Genomic DNA, 19,188 nt, shown 5'->3' with positions numbered 1-19,188 from the left:
AGCTTGACTTTTATGTAATTTTACCTCTTGTAATGGTTAGAACTATTGATGGTCAGTAGGATAAATAAGGTGAACTTCAATGACTCACAAGATAAAACAGGCTCTCTCAAACATTTTTTCAACAACTGATGGACAGAGACTGGGCAGACAGACTAAATTTATATCTAATCAAGCACACAGTACAGAATAATCAAACTCCTATAATCATCTATCTGAGAACACTGTATGGAACGACACCTAGAAAACTGATAGCCCTGATTCTGCCAATACTAATTCCTTTATTACAAAGTATTTTAAAATTGATACACTTTGTGTGTGTTCCATAGTCCTCTGTGTTAGACAACCTGAATGTTTATAAAAAGCCAGAGTATAAAAGACAATTTACCTTAAACTTACTGTTGGTATTCTTTATTAAAGGTCAGTCAGAGAGCGAGAGAAATATGGATACTTGCCTCTTCCCAAAGAGACACAAATGCATCAATTTGTGGATCATAAAATACATTATCATTAGCACATCTCCATGGAAAGAGATAAGTTTACATACAAGTTCAGTTGTTCTATGTAAGTATGTGGCAATATTCACTGCATGACTCATCATCACCAACATATTTTTTAATCCCATATGTACAACATATAGAACAAATTATTCATAGATTCATGCATTATAAGGCCAGTAGGGACCACTGTGATCTTCTAGTCCAGTGGTTTTCAACCTTTTTCATTTGTGGACCACTAAAAAATTTCAAATGGAGGTGTGGACCCCAATGGAAATCTTAGACATAGTCTGCGGACCCCCAGAGGTCCATGGAAAACAGATTGAAAACCACTTTTCTATTGCAATGACAACCTTTCATGGACCCCTTAGACCAGAAGTTTTCAAACTGTGGGGCATGCCCCCCTAGGGGGGCACGGAGGAACATTCAGGGGGGACAAGCAGCAATGCCAAGCAGCTTGGTCTGGCAACACCAGATGGGGCTCAAGGAAGGAGCACCACCTCCACCCCTTGACTCATCTCAGCAGGCCATCCAGTCTGTGGGTCAGTATTAAAATCTGCCGTGGCTGCGCCGATTTCTGCTCCTAGCAAAACTCTGCCCAGTGTTGGCTCTGCCCCCAAAGACCATCACACGCACCTTCCGCTACCCTGAAAATCTGAGTGGCGAGAAACAGATATTGTGTCTATTTTTGTATGGGTGGCGGAAAGGGGTACAACCAAAAATTGTAACTCAAGGGGAGACTCTATTCAAAAAGTTTAAAACCACTGCCTTAGTCTGACACCCTGCAAAAACAGATCATACGATTTCCTGAATTAAATATCTGTTTGAATTAAAGTATATCTGTTTTTTAAAAATCCAATCTTGATTTTAAAATTGCCAGTGATGAAGAATCCACCACAATCCTTGGTAGGTTGTTCCAACGGTTAACTACCCTCACTGTTAAAATTTTCAACTTCTTTCCAATACAAATTTGTCTAGTTTCAACTTCCAGGCACTGGATCCTCTTACATCTTTGTCTGTAAGATTGAAAATTCTTCTATTATCAAATTTCCATTCCCCATGTAGGTATTCAAGGGCTGTGGATCATGTCATCCCTTAAGCTTGCTTTGATAAGATAAACAGATTGAGCTCCTTTCACTATAAGGCATGTTTTCCAATCCTTTAATCATTCTTGAAGTCTTTTCCAATTTATGAACATCCCTCTTATATTGTGGACACTAGAAATGGACACACTATTTCAGTAGTGCAGTGGTCTCCAAACTTTAGGTAACGCCCCTCCTTACCCACTTCTGCCCTCCTCCCGCTGCAAGCTGGAGCTGGGAGCGGGACCATGGTCAGGGCTGGGGGCTTCCAAGTCAGAAACAGCAGCCGGGAGCCTGGGGCCAAGGTCAGGGTTTGAGGCCGTAGCCCCAGCTGGGATGCAGTGGCCGAGACTGGGATCAGGGCTCAAGCAGCCAGTAGCCGAGTCCAGGAGCGGGGCTGGGGACCAAGCCAGGGAACCGTGGCCAGCAGCGAGGGCCAGGGGGTGGGACCAAGGCCAGAGTCACGGTTGGGGTGGCATGGCCAGAGCAGAGCTTGGGCAGAGCAGGGTGGGATGGCGCTCCCTTCCCCCCCCCACGGAGGCTGGCCCTTCCTCCCCAACGTTCTTCTGTCCCCCCTCCCTTCCCCCCCCAGTGTGAATACAGAGTACAGTACAAACAGAGGTAATATACCCAACTCTACTCCTGCTCAATATTCCCTTGTTTATACATCACAGGACCACATTACCCCTTTTGGCCACAGCATTGCACTGGGAGCTCATGTTCAGCTGATAATCTACCATGGCCCTAAGTTTTTTTCAGAATCATTGCTTCCCAGGATAGTCCTCCATCCTGTAAGTATGGCCTACATTCTTTGTTCCTAGATCTATAATTTTACATTGGTCATACTGAAACTCATACTGTTTGCTTGCAACCAGTTTACAAAGCAATCCAGATTGTTCTGTATCAGTGATCTATCCTTTTAATTTTTTACCACTGCCCCAATCTGTGTGTCATTTGCACACTTTATCATTAATGACTTTATGTTTTCTTTCAGGTCCTTAATTAAAACATTAAATAATATAGGACCAAGAAGAGCTCTGGGAAGCTCAAAAGCTGGTCTCTTCCACCAACAGAAGTTCGTCCAATAAAAAATATTACCTCACCCACCTTGTCTCTGGCAGTTTAACACCTGTCAGTTAGCCAGTTTTTTATTCATTTACTGTGTACCATGCTTAATTTGTATCTTTCTAGTTTCTTAATCAAAATATTGTGCAGGACCAAGTCAAATGCCTTAGAGAAGTTTATTACGCCAACACACAACTTTATCAACCAAATTTATAATCTCATCAAAAAAAGATATCACAATAGTTTGAAAATCTATTTTTCATAAACCCATGTTGATTGACATTAATTATAACACCCTCCTTTAATTCTTTATTAATCAAATCCTGTATCAGCTGTTACATTATTTTTGCCCAGAATCAATGTCAGGATAAAAGGCTTATAATTACCACCACCCCAGCTTATGCATTATGATACAGTCTTTCAGTTACATAATCACATACTATTTTTTTCAGGATACCCTGCCTCATTCAGTGCACAAGGCAGACAGTGATCATTGTATAGGTAGCTATTCAGTATACTGTTTTATCCTTATCATTTAATGTGTTGTCCTCAGCCTTATTTACTGGACACCATCCAAATCCTGCATTGCATACAGAATTATTAATTTCCTTGTAGGCTCTTCTATGGTGCTCATCACCATAGCATCCAAGTGCTTCAAAAATATTAATGAATTTATCTTTACAACACCCCTTTGAAGTGTGGGAATTGTATTATTATTCCATTTTACAGATGGGGAACTGAGGCACAGAGGAATGAATGCTGGCCTGATTCAGATGGCCTGATTTTTCAGAGTACTTGGCATTGGATAGCATGTTATCCAGAGCAGTGCTCCCACTGATTTCAGTTGCACTTGTGAGTGAGTGCTCAGCACTTCTGCAACTCAGAAGCCAAGAGTTTCACGTTGCATAATTAGAAAATGAGAACACAATTAGTGGTCACTTGTGAAAAGTTTGGTTTAACTGACTTGCCTAAGATTACATAGGAACTCTGTCAGAGGCAGGGATAGAATCCAACTCTCCAGGGCAGCATTCAACTGCCTTAACCATTAGACAGTCCTTTCTCTTCCTGCAATCCCCTGCTTCAGTCACCACATACCTTCCAACTGCTGCAACAAATGAAGTGGTGGTCCTACAGATAACCGCCTTTTTCACTATGCAACCCTGATTCATTCCCTGAGCACCATCTATTCTGTGCACTAATTATCATAATGCATATGCACAAGGGAGCCAAATCAAGGCCCTCCCTTTCTCTCTCATACCTCTCTATTCCATGTGGAACATACGGCCTTCACCCCTGCCTTCCGTCTTTCCCAGTCTCCTGCTACAATCTTAGCTTCTTCCCATGTCATTTTGATAGCTGTAAATTCTGCTTCCACCGTTTGTCCGTATTATCCTTGGTTTATCTTGTTGCCTTCTGCCCTGATAGTCCCAATCCAATATTTTTCTTGTTGTGTTATTCAGGTCTTTCCTCCAAGTATGTCCTAGCCATCTCCATTTTCATTCCATAATTTCCTGTCTTATCGGTTTCTGTTTCATCCTTCTCCAGAGTTCTTCATTTGGAGTTCTTCTCCATTTGCACCAAACTGTAATGTGATCAATTTGATTCCTCATTTTGTGATCTGGTGACCTCCAAGTTATCTTATGAAATATAGCCACTCAGCAATGCCTTTCCGCCCCTGCCCTTAGGATGTTCCTCATCCTCCAGGCTCTCTTTGTCTCGTGCAACCTGTTCCTTTCCCCTTTGGCCCCTGTGGCTCCAGTGTTTCAATGCTCACCTCCAGGTCCCATCTTCTCTCCCAGCTTCTCCTCCTGTCCTCTATAGCCCCTTGTGACAGATGTGAGATCTGGAAAGCGTGAGATCTTCAAAAGGCTATTATATTGAAATGTGCCAGGCAGGCATGGACTTGTGACAATAAGGGTTAAATCTGTTTTCAGGGCCCTGACTTACTGAATTGGTTTCCTAGAGAATCTCTTAGTTGGGATGAGGATGGGGGGTTATGTTAATTCATAAACCGATCATGCAAAAATGCAGCTTTTGAAGCTTTGTCCGTGAGGAAGAAGGCCATTGACCAGTGTAACCTGTTACAGAAAGACAGAGATCAAAGGCTCAAACCAGAACAGAAGAACAGCCATGCTGGGTCAGACCAAAAGTCCATCTAGCCCAGTAGCCTGTCTTCTGACCGTGGCCAATGCCAGGTGTTTCAGAGGGAATGAACAGAACAGGTAATCATCAAGTGGTCCGTCCCATTGCCCATTCCCAGCTTCTGGCAAACAGCAATCCCTGCCCATCTGGCTAATGCATAAAGAAAAAGCTGAACTGTCTCAAGGTTGTTCTTGATCTGAAACCTGACGTGAACTTGTAACAAAGAGAAGAAACTCAGCTGAGGGGTTTGAAAAACTGACACCTACCAGTTGGAGTTGGGGTGACTAATATATGAGAAGAGCCTTCCCCAGATCCAGCCAGAGATTGCTACAACTGGAGGATCCTTTTGGCGTATTTCAGAATCCTACTCCATAGCATACAAGCTTCTCAATGAAATGGTTGTAAGAATTCTTTATCATTGGCAAAACAATGTATTTTTCCTCTAATATCATTCTCAGAAATAGCTAAAAAAAATTCTTAAAACTTTAAAACAAAACACACTTTAGTCAGTCATCTGTCATGGAAATATGAATCCAAATGGTTAATGTTTGGCAAAATGATAAGCAACTGAAAACAGGGTCTAATAATGGAAAAACGTTAGACAACTTAAACTATAAGTGTCACTATTAGCTCCACCTGCAATTAACTTAAATATTACATTATGTAACTCTTGGACCAAAAATCATTCAGCCCAATTAACATTAAAAAGTTTTGGGCTATACCCCAATGTATTTTCTAGCCACCTGACGTGACTAGAAACCTGGCTTCTCAATGAAAGGGAGAAGGGTTTTTCGATTTTTTTAACCCTAAGACTAAGAGATGATCCTAAGTAAAGAAGGGAAGCAGTATCTTGAAAACAAAGAGTAGCAACCTCTGGCTGGATCTGAGGAAGACTCTTCTCAAATATTTGCTTCCGGCAGGGAGGAAGCTGGATTCTGAAACAGGGAGATGGTTTTACAATCTATACAGCATTAGTGGGACGAATACTGTATCCAGTTCTGATCCCACACTTGAAAAAGGATGTTGACAAACCGGAAAGGGGTCAGAAAAGAGCTACAAAAACATTTGAGATCTGGAAAACTTGCCTATGCTAAAGAAGCTCAATTTATTTAGTTTACCCAAGAGACCACTTGATCCTGCTCTGTAGGTTCCTAAATGGGGATAAGATTTCTGATACTAGCAGATAAAGGCACAAAAAGATCCAGTGACCAATTGCTGAAGCTGGACAAAGTTAGATTAATAAAAAGGGCAATTTTAACAGCAATGGTCATTTACCACTGGAATAATTTACCTAGCAATGTTGTGAAGTCTCTATCACTCAAAGTCTTTAAATTAAGAATGGATGTCCTCATAAAAGACACAGTCTAGCTCAGGGATGCCCAGACTGTGATACCTGTACTTCATGTTTCATCCATTCACTTCACAACATGTTTTCAAGGTGGTGGTACATGAAACAAAGTTTGAGAGCCCCTGCTCTACCTCAACCAGAAGTGAAGGGCTTGATACAAGAATCACTTTGTGAGGGTTTGTGGTGTGTACTATGCAAGAGGTCAGACTAGATGATCTTAAATGGAACCTTCTCTCTGGCCTTAATATCTACAATGGGGAAGGGAAGGAATGGAGATATGTAAGGAAATAAGGAAGAGGATTAAGGAGAGGAGAAGTGTGAAAAGGGACAGAAAATGAATTATTTCTCCCTGCTAATGTCATGTGGGCATGTGACACTCTGCTTGAGGCATCTGAAGTGCTACTGAGTCAGATACATAGTTCAGTATCCTCACCAGCCAACTTTATTATTTCTAACAAAAAGTAAGCCATTTTATAAAACAAGCTATGCTCACAACTTTCCTTCCAATCCTACCTATCTTCATGGTACCTTACACTTAATAGAAGACTTGCCAGATACTTCTGAAAACTATAAATGGTAGGTTTGGGTGATAAACTGTAATGCTAACAGTTATTATCCCAATGCCAGTACTGTAAGTGGCATGCTGCCCAAACCATTCACATATTCACTGTTCATTTTTGGCAAGTATTCATGCTTATTTGGATATCCTGGGAACGTATGCACAGCAGGGCTGCATCACAATGAAATAGCATGCTTGCAACATCAATGAAGCATGAATATAGCCTAATTATAAATCATGGAGGTTATTAACATGCTGCCATGTCATTTCCTTTTGCACAAGTCTGATGAGGTATCAGAATTGCAGCAAGGGGTGGAATATTGTTACTAAAGTAATACTCCCCACTTTTTCATTATATTTACTGCTCTTTCATATACATAGTTTGGAAGCAGGTCATTAACCTGCTGATCAGACCATTATTGGCAACTGGATACTTTGAAGCTATACAATTCCCCGAACTGGGAAAACCCTCCATAGGCTCCCTCCTCCTGTTTTTATGGGCTCACAGCAAACTGCTAGATTTTTAGCACACACATACATGGATACATGAACACTCCTACTAAGTAGAAACATTTGGCAGTTAGCTACCCTTTCACATATTAAAAACGTATAGACAAATTGCAAATGACATCTCTACATTGCATCATTTAGTACAGAATTCTTCCAAACAAAGCCTTTCAAAACGTGGGCTGTACAGAAATCGAAAAAGTAAACGAAGGGAAAACAAAATCATACCTTTCTCTAAAACCATACGCTTGAGTATTCCCTTTGTTGTACCTTTATTGTAACATGCCCACAACACAGCAGAAAAACAATTCCCTTCTTATACCATACCCACAGGTACAGAGAAATGACCTACTTCCTATTGGTAACAACCCATCAATTACTCTCAAAGACTTGCTTGTGTAGGAAGGGAAATTGGGGTGAAAGGAAGAGATTAATGTAACAGAAGTCAGTGTAGTGTACTCTAAAGTTGAACCTTATAATGTCAGGTATCGGAAAAGAAACTATTTCCATTCTCTTCTGGACCATAGAACATTGTTTTTCAGGATGCAAACATTGGACAGATTTCCTTTTAATATAAGTCCTAAAGGACTAGCAGACAAATTCTCTCTTCTGTGCAGAAGGTAACCCCAGGGTTTGAGAACGAGTTTTTTGGTGCAGATCCCACTCCTTTAATCTCCTTTCTAGTACAGAACAAAGGAACATAGGACATAAGGGTGCTATGTGTTATAAGAATTTTTTTGCGTGGATACCTTCCCCCTAGGAGCCAGACCGAGACCATCAATTTATTTCACATAGGCCACCAAAAAAACACCAGATGATAATTTTCAGAAACTACTTACCAGGTTTAGAAACCAACAAGTGAACTGGAGGTGATAGGCTCTGTATCCCTTTTACTAATCCCCATAGCTATTCAGAGGCTCAAATCTTTACAGCAGGGGTCGTCAACCTGCGACACATGTGCCAAAAGTGGCACGCGTGCTGACTTTGAACAGCACACGGTGCCCTGGCTGGAGCCGCACCCCTCCGTGCTCGCCGCAGACACTGTTACCAGAACAGGGGCAGCAGACCCACCCACGGTGTGGACACTGCTGCTGGAACGGGGCTGCAGACTGCCCCTTGCCACCAGCACTGGGAGAGGGGCAGAGGGAAGATTGGGCACAGCCCTTTATGAAAGTTGCCAACCCCTGCTTTACAGCATATCTTGCCTGCTTCTAAAAGAAATAGGATTAGGGATAGGAAGAAAGATGAATGGATAAAGGGCAAAAGAAATAATTGACAATATCCTCCTGAATAAAACTTTGTGAATTAAGATAAACCCTACTGAATTAAAGTTAATACCTTTGGGATCCACTGGATTAAAAATGCCATTGTGTATGTATTATTGAGGCACTGTATATATCTTCTCCATTAGAAGGGGGATCCTAATGTACTTCCTCCATTATTAGCCCTTCAAAGCCACCCCTTGGGTCAGTGAAGACCAGCTCAGTAGATCCAAAAATCGACGTACTAAGACCACCTTCTCAAGTGGCGTAGCACTGCGTCGACGGGAACATGGTTCCCGTCAGCACAGTGCAGTGAAGACAGCACGCAGAAGAGGAGCCCAGAAGTCGACGGGAGTTATGCAAGTTTTTTGCTTAGCTTGCATAACTCCCGTCGACTGCCACCAAATACCGGAGATAAGTGTAGACGGGGTCTAGTTCAAACTGAATTCTCCAAGGATCAACAGACAAAGAAAGGGTTTTTGGATAAACAGCCTGATTTTAAACTGTCTTATGATCTTCTTCTTGATCCAGCAAATGGACAAGACTTTTGGTCCAGAGGGCCCCAATCCTTATAGAAGGTTGGGAAGGACGGGGCCTATTGAGGTCCCATAAGACTGGGTGCTAGTTCTGAGCTGAAGCTTTGATGAACCTGAAACCACAAGGAATCCCCTGGGGTGGGAATTTGAAGGACTGCTCCAGCCAGAATCCAGATTAGGGTTGTGGTGAACTCTCATAAGCTTATTAGCATGCATGCAGGTTCTTTTATTGTTTGTAATATGTTTCTCGGTAGTGCTTTTACCTTAAAAATGAAAAGCGTCTTGCTTAGAAAAAACTGCATGATACTTGTAAATGTTCACAATCACTGTGTTATATGTCTCTGAAGAGAAAGCAAGCAGATGTGCTTGGGCAGCCTGTCTCTGCTGGGAATAACAAAGTGGAGGCAGGGAACTGTGCAGCCTGGAAATACCCCAGTCAGTAAGCAGAGAGAAACAGGTCTCCTCCCAAAAAGGCAACAGTTGGGGAGCTGCAAGTCTGAAAGTAGGTACCCTTACTGGACCACTGAAGGGAAATACGGGTGCAATTGCCTTGAACTCTGACAAACACTATTAGATCTTTATTCCTATTCCAGGTCCTCCATACAGTTATTTATTTGCTTAATAAAAAACCAGCCTTACGGCAAGCCATACTATGATGACAGAAGTCACTGTATTTAAAAGCTTGCCAAAGAACTACATTTTATAATACAAAGTTATCTAGACAGTTTATAGTAATTACATAAAAGTAGCAGCAATGTACTATGGTTTATTATGTAATTATATATTTAATATAGAATGTGAGCAATACTTTTGTGCATACTGAATGGCCAATTCTCAACCATTTTCTTTTAATGCAAACCCCGAGTTATACAGTACTGTGGGTTAATGATGTGCAGCATTTCCAAGACATGTTAGCAACAGTGAAAAAATGACTGAATCCATAACATCTGTTTAGTCCTGATGCGGGAAAAAGTAAATTAACAGGAACAGGAAAGTGTAAAAGGAAAAATAAGGTCTTAGAAAAGTAAGAGTAGATTGTATGCAAATTAAACACAAAAATACCCTACTACAATTTTTGGATTATAAAGTTCAAGTAAAAAAGTGTCAGGAAATTCAAAAGTTAAGGTTCTTACAGCAATATTAACTTAGCCATTTTGTACAATATTTTCTAGTCCTATAGTTCTGGTTAAATGTGTAGCTCAATATAGTACTATTTAGGCTGAAAATGTATAACATGATTGTGACAGAGTGGGATATGCCTGTATCAAATTATGAATTCTGTATGTGTGGAAATATTAGCATGGAGAATGTACAAGTCGTGACTTGCTCCAGGCCAGCCTATTGTACTTTACTCCAGACAAGTGCCCTGCCTGGGCAAGGTGTTTGACACCTCATTGAAGAACTACCACTGAGAGCTATCAATCAGGGGCCATGGACTTTCATTCTCTTAACTACTGGCCCACCAAGCATGACTAGAGGATCTCGAGCGTCTCAGTTTGAACACATGGCACAGAGGCAGAGATCCTGTTTAAGAACAGGGTTCTGAACTGTGCAGTGAGCTGCCCATCATCACATATAAAGGACACTCAGGAGAGAACTGACAGGAAGGATTCAGCCCAGCCTGAAACACTGATGAACAGGGGCATATACAAGGAGGGACAAGCAGATGTACACCCCCTATTGGGGGCACAGAACTCCTCCAGCTCAGGGTCTGCGGGGGAAGGAAAGCAAGCTCCTGCCGGGATGGGAGGGAGAGAACAGTGAGCTCCTCCCGGCGGGGGAGCGCGGCGCACGCCACAAAACATGCTCCGCCAGAAGAGTCAAATTTAAGCTCCTGCACACGCCCCTGCTGATGAACCACAGGTAGTCTAATTCAATTCAGGTAGTATATAACTCTGCAGTAAGGGGGAAGTAGTATGGGTCGTGGAATACATCTGGACAAGGCATGTCAAATACCCACAGTTATTGTAAGGAAAGTAACAGTTTCTCCTTCAAATGCTAGTCCAGATGTATCCTACTGTTGTTGACTCACAAAAGTAACCTACAGTATAGATATGGGGGCCTGGAGTCTGTTTGAACAATGACTGCAGGACAGTGCTGCCAAAGTGAGCATCAGATCTTGATACCTCTACTGAGGAGTAGTAATGGATAAATGTCTGTACAGATCCCACGTCACTGCCCTACATACATTCCAGATTGGAATGCTTATTAAAGTTGCTGCAATGGCTGCCTGTGCCCCAGCAGAATGGACTCTAATTCTCATTGGTGGGTCTAAACTAGGTAATTCATAGCACTGCATGATGCAACTGAAAATCCAGTTGGATAATCTCTGGGTCGACCCTTCACCCTATGCCACAAATTGCCATGGGGAAACTCCAAAAAGACTCATCCCTAAAAACACAGAGCCTGCAGCATACCTAGGATTTACACTCTAGCTGCCCCTTTATGGGGTATGATTTGGGGGAAAAGTCAGGCAGATGTATTACTTGATTATGGTGGAAGTCCACAACTACACTGGGTAAAAATTTTGAAGGAGGTCTCAGGCTCGCCTTGTCCTTATGGATATATTACACCATGGTCCATGCAACAGGCTCAAAGGGTGGGCCCATCAGTCCCACAAGGTTCAGATCCCGAGGGGAAAGTTTTCTAATTGAGGATGTACATGTATGAGGCCTTTAAGGAACGTATTTACTGTAGGGTGTGAGAACACTGCCTAACTTTGAATGGGGAGGAGAAGGGGACACTGCAAGATGTTACATGATATTGCTGACAGGTGGACTCTTAGGGAGCTCAAAGATAGTCCTGAACATTCAATGATAAAAGATAGTACAAAATAATAAGTAACTAGATCTCTACAGGAGGAAATTGATGTTGGTGGACCCCAACAGCGAAACTTTTTCACGTGGCTGAGTATTTTAATCTAGTAGAATCTCTTCCACTGTGAATAAGTATGTTCTAGACCTCTGAGTGAGCAGCTCCTCTCAGCTGCGGTTGGTCAGCCAATCTGCATCCATGCTGTCAGGTTCAGCAGAATTCAATTTTTAGGGGTTTGTTGTTTTTTTTTATCATTTTGATGGATATCAATGTTTATTTTTAAACTTTTTTTTCTATTTCTATTTATTAAAAATGCCACTGTTGCACACAATTATGGCAGGGTTCAAACAATAATTATTTAATGTCAACAGATGTTGAGATTCAAAAACCCAAAATTTTGTAACTATTAAAACACAAACTGTCAACATCAAATGTCAAAATTTTCAGAGTAAATATCTTTAAATAGACTTATGAGTCTATGAGTCTATCAAACTCCAAGTGCTCAAGCAGCATTTTTCTTACTTTACCTATCTGTAAATTTCTATTATCATTGATGGAAATATTTTTCTATCAGTTTATATGTGTAAGGTGAAATTGACCTTTAGGGACATTTACTATTAAAATCTAATTCTTTCAACTCTAGGTGTAATGTAGCTGAATCTGGATGGTGTAGTTGCCCTTCCTTCTGGCAGATCACCTCTGGAAGAGGAGGTACCTATGTATAGAAGGATGAATGGATAGATTCACTGGAGCTGAATATCAAAACCGAGTAACATGGCTGAATCCTGTCTAAGCTTCCAGAGGTCCTTTGGTATCAGCACGATACGTCGTTTGATTACATTAATCCTGGAGTCTAGGGGATGAGGAAGGCATTTGACAGAGATCTTGGGCTCTGGCCTCCTCTGGAGCAGAACATGTGGCATTTTGTGTTCTCATTCTTTCCAAGTAGGTTTATGATCGGGTGACCCCATTTGTCATATATGTCCTGTATGGTGGTGTCTTGGATTGACCATTCATGGTCATTTGCAAAATGCTTGCTGAGGTGGTCTTCCAGGACATTCTGCAGTCTGGTAAAAGGAGAGCTAATGGGATAATTTCCTGGCAAATGCACCTTTTTCTATAGATGCACAGCTTCTTGACAAAGAGGGAAAGAATATGCTTCTCCCTATGTGTTGTCTGTTCTGATCTGAACAGTTAATCTTCTCAGGATGGGAAGGAATGCTCTGAATGCCCAATGAACAGCTCTCTCTCTAGAATGTTTATATGTCAGGCTTTCCTGAGAAATCCAAAAGCCTTGAATCTGGAGATGGTCAAAGTGAGCTCTCCACCTGAGTGGCAGCATGTGTCAGATGGCAATGGTTGCATACCTTTAGAGGATCCTTCCAATTTAATGAGGACAGGACTTCCAGGGTGTCTTGCAACCTCATGTCTAATGAGCATATCAATTGACTTAAAAAAAGTCAGCTAAAACTCAGACAACTGGTAGAGATGAAAATCTAAGGGGTAAAGAACCTCAGGAGATTTGACAGTTTCTCAAGGAGACAGTATTCAACCGTGAAGTATCCCGATGCTAGGAAAAGATACAAATAGTAAGAGGCCAATATGGCTCCTTCAGGAGCTCTTTAATTACCTGAAAATTGAAAAGGAATCCTACAGAAAGTGGAAACATGGACAAAATCGCTAAGGAGGAGTACAAAAGAACAGCACAAGCACATAACGGCAAAATCAAAATGGCAAAGACACAAAATGAGTTACATCTAGCCAGGGACATAAAACGCAATAATAGATTCTTTAATCACATAAGGAGCAAGAGAAAGATGAAGGAAAGCATAGGTCATCTACTTAGCAGTGTAGGAGAGCAAGTAACTGATGATATCAAGAAGGCTGAGGTGTTTAATGCCTATGTTGTTTCAGTCACCTTTAAAAAGGTTAATGGTGACCAGATAACTCAACACAATTACTATTAACCGCAAGGGGGGAAGGAACGCAAGCCAGAATAGTGAAAGAACAGGTTAAAGAATATTTACATAAGTTAGATATATTCAAGTAGGCAGGGCTTGATAAAAGTCAGCCTAGGGTACTTAAGGAAATAGCTGAAACAATCTTAGAACCTTAAACAATTATCTTCAAGAGCTCATGGGTATGAGTAAAGAGCCAGAGGACTGAAGAAGGGCAAACATAGTGCCTATCTTTAAAAATGAGAACAAGATGATCCAGAAAATTACAGAACAATCAGCCTAACTTTGATGCTAGGAAAGATACTGGAACAAATTATTAAACAATCATTTTGTAAGCACCTAGAGGATAATATGGTTATAAGAAATAGCAAACAATGGATTTGTCAAGAATAAATCATGCCAAACCGACCTAATTTCCTGCTTTTGGCTGGGTTTTTGTTTGGGTTTTTTTTGACCAGAGAAGACTGCTAACTATTGCTTAAATAAAAATGCAAATATTTATTTAAAAACTATTTACAAGACAAAAGCTAGCCCACACAGTGAGTGAGAAACATGGACACTGCTTGGGTTCTGACTCACAGCCACTGGTGGTAAAAAGGGAAGATGTTAAAAAGAGAGGCAGATGGGGTAGCCCCACACTCTATACCCTCATTTGGGGGTCATGAGGACACCTACGGTGCAAGATGCCACTGCCGGTCAAAAGAATCTGAACTCAAGTGAATGGGTGTACATGCATGCAAAATGGAAAGCATATGGACAATACATCTCAAAGAAGAAAAAATTAAAGCTTCAATTTTGCAAAGCACAGACCAAATTGTGGGGATTCTGAAATACCAGTATCCATAATTATGTTTCTGGGCTCCGATGCTAATTAATTATTATTATTGAAATTCTCTGGTGTGTGTTTCAATTAAACAGATAATGTACTTAATGTAAACTCTCACAGCAGCAGCTTCTGTACCTGCAAGGTCCCTGATAAAGCCAGGTTAGACGAACATGCATTGCGCTGTGTCAAAGGGACCTGGGTTTCAGTAGGCTCTGCTAAAATTCTTAGCAGACGCTCGCTAAGCATGGTTACAAATTATTTTTAAAAATCAATTACTTTATTAACATTCTTTCAAGCGTCAAGAAGACTACTAACATTTTAGATCATTTTCAAGTTATTAGTCTGGGAGGAAAAGAAAAACATGGCGATAATTTTCTTTAAAAATAAAATCCCTCCCTCTCCTTTATTTCACGCTTGTAACTCAAACGGCTACAGGATTTTTGCTTAGCCTTCCTCCCCCCCCCCATCCCAAAAAGACCAGTTTTGACCAGAGACCATGAATGGAGTGTTTCTGCCTAAAAGTTTGATTTTTTTCAGAAAATTAAAGCACATGTAAAAGCAAAGTGTTAATCATTCAAATGGTTTTGCAATCTTAACTAGACACTAACTATCGAGTCAAAGCTATCATATACAAAATTTCATTGCAAGCTGAATTTGTTTGGAATGGATTTGCTGTTTAATTACCTTTCTTTGTAGATTAATATTCAACACATCAGTTACATCATGGAATGCCACCATTTGTCCAGACACGAGTTTGCAACTCTTCATGCTTACTTTGAGAGAGACAAGTTAACTTTTTCTGCCTAATTTTCTTGGAATAATATATATAAACACCACCAAAATGTTGCAAAATTTAAATTTTAGAAACAATTCCAGGTTTAGAAAAGAAGAGCGAGAACTGAGCTAATAGCTAGAAGGCACCATTGGATGCACTTATATAAGAAATGCAGCTGCAGAATATGCTACAAATCATATTTACAAGTACGTGAATCACAGATATGAAAGTCGTAATGTAACCAAAGCAGGAAGTGTCAGTGCTTCAATTTTTCTACTTTATGATATATTACAGTGATTTTTTACCTTTCCGTACAGCCAGACTGTACATTCCTAAAATTATTCCTCAACAATAAATGTTCTGCTCTTAAGAGTGTCGTCTTTGTGTTTGTCTTATTTCTAGGAAAATTTGTTCTCTTCATATTTCTCTTAATTTGTATTTCTCTCATTTTGTTTGCATGCCTCAGAATTGCCTGTTTTCTTGTTGTGTCTTCATTCAATATGTTGTTTTGAGTCATTACTAGATAGATCATTTGCTATGATGATAAGTGAAGACGCAGTCTTTTCTTCTCTTTTTCTGAATCTTTGTATTGAGTCTTCTTCATATTTTTTTCATATGAATTTTTCCCATTCTCATTTGGTGTCTTCTGTTTTCTTCTTTTTAGTGCCAAGAATAGAAAAGGAAATTTGAGAATGTTGTGAACGCCAAAGCCATAATGGAGTTCAAAAAAGAATTAGATAAGTTCATGAAGGATAGGTCCATCAATGGCTATTAGCTAAGATGGTCAGGGACACAATCCCATGCGCTGGATGTCCCTAGCCTCTGATTGCCAGAAGCTGGGTGTAGACGACAAGGGACAGATCACTCAATGATTGCCTGTTCTGTTCACTGCCTCTGAAGCACCTGGCACTGGTCACTGTCAGAAGACAAGATACTGGTCTAGATGGACCATAGGTCTGATTCTTAGGAGAAGGAAAAAGAAGTTGGGGTGCTTTACAATGCTGCAAGTCATATTTTAGACATGTAACTACAGGCTTCCAAAAACCACCTTAATTTCAAAGAACTGAGCAAATTTGAAAAATACCTGAATGTACAACCCATGCTTAATTTGTAATGAAAGAGGCGCTGGGGCTCAAAAAATTTTTCTACATTCAAAAGTGATGCAGCAAGCCCAGAGGTGCCAGGTCTATGAACTGCCAAGCCTAGAGGTGCCAGGGCTCAGCCCTGGCAAGCCCTGGCACAAATTAAGCATCGTGTACAACGCTGCACAGCCATGAATATTTACAACCACACCTCCATTGCATACAGCAAAAGGATTCTACAAAGATCAATAGTAAGCATTCTTTCAACTCTGAGTTGCATATTACTTACATATGGAAGACAATCATTTGTTTCTGAATTGCCTTTCCATTGTGCTCAACAGCATTTGCTTACTGTAGGAATTTGGTAAACTACATAATAGTAAATATGAAACAATCAACACATGTATGAAAAGGTAATCTAGATGTTCAAGTAATCCTCTAAATTTGTGTAACAGTATTTTTATATGGCAATTGGACAGAGATGGAAGTATATACCAAATCTGACATGTCCAATTATATCTTTATTTTACTGTCACCAAGATACACTGTACGATTTCACTTTTCAGTTCCAGAATGTCATAGATTATAGCTTTATGCAGATCATTCAGAGTTTACTTTTGCAGCTGAGCTGCATTATAATAGCATCCTTAGGATGAATTCAATATGTTAGTTTCTTAATAGATATATTTTTTGCCATTACAGCTAATGTATAGCATATGTGGTTTTCTTTCAAAAATAAAAACAGTCTTTTTGTCTTATGTTTATCTAAAACATTTTTTATTTTGCAAAGTCCAAAATGGAAAATCTAAGGTGCTTTTATGTGTACAATGGCCAATTTAGGACAATTGCCTCCTAAGCCTTGTCATAATTCAATACCACAGAGGTATTTTAGTAACAAATATGTATTATTAACAACATATCTCCTGTTATTTATTAAATTGTGGTTTCCTCATCTGTAGACGGGGGAATGTAATACTTCCCTGTCTTACATGAAGGCTGTGATCATTAATGAATGTTTGTATGAAGTTTTGAAAATATAAAAAAAGTGTTATATAAATGCAAATTATTAATAATTTGAAGGAAATAATTGCTCTTCTCTTTGGTTACAGTTGTTCAGATGTCATCTGACCAGAATGAAGGCTGCTGACAAGCATATTTATTTGCCTGATTTTGTATATTGCTCCAGCCTTTCTCCATCGACTTTTTGCAAAGTTCTGAAGTGGCAATACAATGCCACCCATGCAAATCTGCACCCACCCACAGTTTGAAAATACACTTGTGCAGTATATCTAAAATCTGGGTTTGGACATTCAACAGAAATGCAGAAATCTGCTTCCTTATTGGGCCAATAGAGATCATGAATTATTGTTTCTGGAACTTTTAACTATATCCTCTTCAAAATGTTACTTTTAAAAACATAGTTAGATTTAAGAAAATCATGGCTCTAAATCAGAGACTTCTAGTATCTCTCACAAAAACATTGAGAAAATCTGTAACAATATGTACACTGACTTCAATGTTTCAAGGGAAACTAAAGTTTATTGACTCTCAAGGTCGGTATTTACCTTATCTTTGTTAACTGGTTGGTTCAATACAACTTGAAGCTTATTTCCATAGAAGTCACCGTTGTTATAATTTTTCAGGTCACGCCCAAGTGTGTGAACAAGCATCATAAGATAATGGCAGCAGAGAAATTCTAAGCAAACCAAAATAACTTCCACTTAAAACTGCCATGTTCTCTGAACTGAAATGCTGTCCAAAACTTTCTACTACATTTGAGTACTGAAGATCACTCTGAGTACTTGTCCTGACCTTTTGTAGAAAATCATCCTCCTTTGCACAGGGCAAGAATCATGATCTAAAATAATCATTTTCCTGGTAGCATGAAAGTATTTACTAATCTGTGGGAAGTCTGACTCCTATTGGTCCATTAGTGGTTACTAGGCCATTCTGCATCTGCTCCCCCAAAGTTCTCCCTATGGGTACAGTACACAGTTGTGGTTCTGTTGGGTGTCAGTTCTCATGAATGTCAAAATTAAAAAACCCAAACCTTTAGCTCAATACTTGATTCAAAAGAGTGTTTTTCTGTATATGTAGATAGATTATAAATATAAACACTATGTTGTGTATCTGTTAAGGATGCACTATACCTAAAACAAAATCACAAAAACAAAGGAATGAAGAACTAAGGCCCCTAACAGTACATACCCATCACTCCTCCTAAACACTGGCACCTCACCATTAGAACAATCACCACACACACAAAAAAAACACACTACATCTTAATTCTGCACATATGGAAAGGTCATCCACCCAGGACCACCTTTCGCAAACTCCCCATCACTGTTATCAGACAGACCAGATTCACTCACTCCATTCTGCACTGTTCTAGAAAATCAAATTCACTCATCTTTGGGGAAGTGGAAATATTCCATATATTTAAAATGGCGAATAACATTGAAACTAGTATTTTTTTAAAAAACAAACAAACAAAAACTATTTATTGCTATATATACAGAACAAAATCAGGTTTTTTTCCACCCTACTATTCCACAACCTCACGTACAATTTGCTACTGTGATCGAGAACTTTACTAGAATTCTTCTTTTCAAGTATCTCCTTCTCATTGAATCTCTGATGTCTGGATGATGTTTTCCCCAGATGAATTTTATTCACATTTTTCCAGAAAAAAATCATTGTTATTTCCTGTCAATATTTTTCAGGGTAATTTTTATTTC

The 19,188-nt window shown here is 39.9% G+C and overlaps 1 protein-coding gene across 2 annotated transcripts in view; it reads right to left on the bottom strand.

Annotated features, from left to right (window-relative positions):
- PDE10A (phosphodiesterase 10A) overlaps positions 1–19,188 on the bottom strand; it is a 279,406-nt gene that overhangs the window by 131,522 nt on the left and 128,696 nt on the right. The window lies entirely within an intron of this gene.

This window comes from Emydura macquarii, unplaced genomic scaffold (genome assembly GCF_026122565.2).
Source record: "Emydura macquarii macquarii isolate MOO-44397 ecotype Brisbane River unplaced genomic scaffold, CSIRO-AGI_Emac_v2 contig_2308, whole genome shotgun sequence".
Classification (NCBI taxonomy): Eukaryota; Metazoa; Chordata; order Testudines; family Chelidae; genus Emydura; species Emydura macquarii.
The sequence above is the reverse complement of the archived record's forward strand: the minus strand, read 5'-3'. Positions and strand labels throughout refer to the sequence as shown.